Raw genomic sequence first — 633 nt, forward strand, 5'->3', positions numbered from 1 at the left:
CCCCTTCGTGCCCGCAGCCCGGGCAGCCGTGGCACGGGAGCGACCCGCGGGCTCTGGGGGCGACGACGTCACCCACTCGGTGTCGGGGCGCCGCATCCCACCCCAGGGCTTTGCCAGAAAGCAGTCCGTGAGGTAGACGCTCCGGAAGCGTACGGCCCCCTGCATCCCGCGAACTCCCCAGTCGGTCCCCAGTTCGGGGAGCAGAGGACGCTGTTCGTAGCTTGGGAACATGTGGTTGGACGGGCCACGCCCACCAAGGGGAAGACTAGTTCTAGACCGCGCCTCCTCCTTGGGCGCCCGGAAGGACGACCAAAATGGAGTAGCGTCGGTGATGGAACCGAACCAGCGGAGTTAACCGTGCTACAACCCGTCGTGGGCCGCCTTCCTCAAGCCACTTTCGGGGTGCTGCGCCTGCGCACTACTCCCGGTAAACTGGCGGGCGGAACGTACACGCCCAGGGTCACTGGGGCGCGCAAAGGAGGAGGGGCGAGCTTGCGTAAGTGCGCGCACGTCCCGAAGACGCAAGAGAGCAGGCGAGTTCGGAGGATCGGATGGATAGAGTGGCGCAGCCGGTCGTTTGGTGGGCGGTACGTAAGGCCGCTCTGGGCCTCGGGAGCCTACCTCACTGGCCTG

General features: G+C 66.8%; 1 protein-coding gene across 5 annotated transcripts in view; it reads left to right on the top strand.

Moving 5' to 3' along the window:
• Window positions 1–24: 24 nt before the first annotated feature.
• Window positions 25–633, top strand: part of Cnot8 (CCR4-NOT transcription complex subunit 8) — a 61,434-nt gene continuing 60,825 nt past the window's right edge. The window contains exon 1 of one of the 5 annotated variants that reach the window (XM_033761591.1): window positions 25–587. The gene's annotated coding sequence lies outside the window, so the exon portion shown is untranslated. The remainder of the gene's footprint in view (window positions 588–633) is intronic. The other 4 variants (XM_033761592.1, XM_033761594.1, XM_033761595.1 and 1 more) reach the window with 4 other exon arrangements.

This window comes from Fukomys damarensis, unplaced genomic scaffold (genome assembly GCF_012274545.1).
Source record: "Fukomys damarensis isolate Sample0158 unplaced genomic scaffold, DMR_v1.0_HiC HiC_scaffold_9, whole genome shotgun sequence".
In the NCBI taxonomy this organism is placed as follows: Eukaryota; Metazoa; Chordata; class Mammalia; order Rodentia; family Bathyergidae; genus Fukomys; species Fukomys damarensis.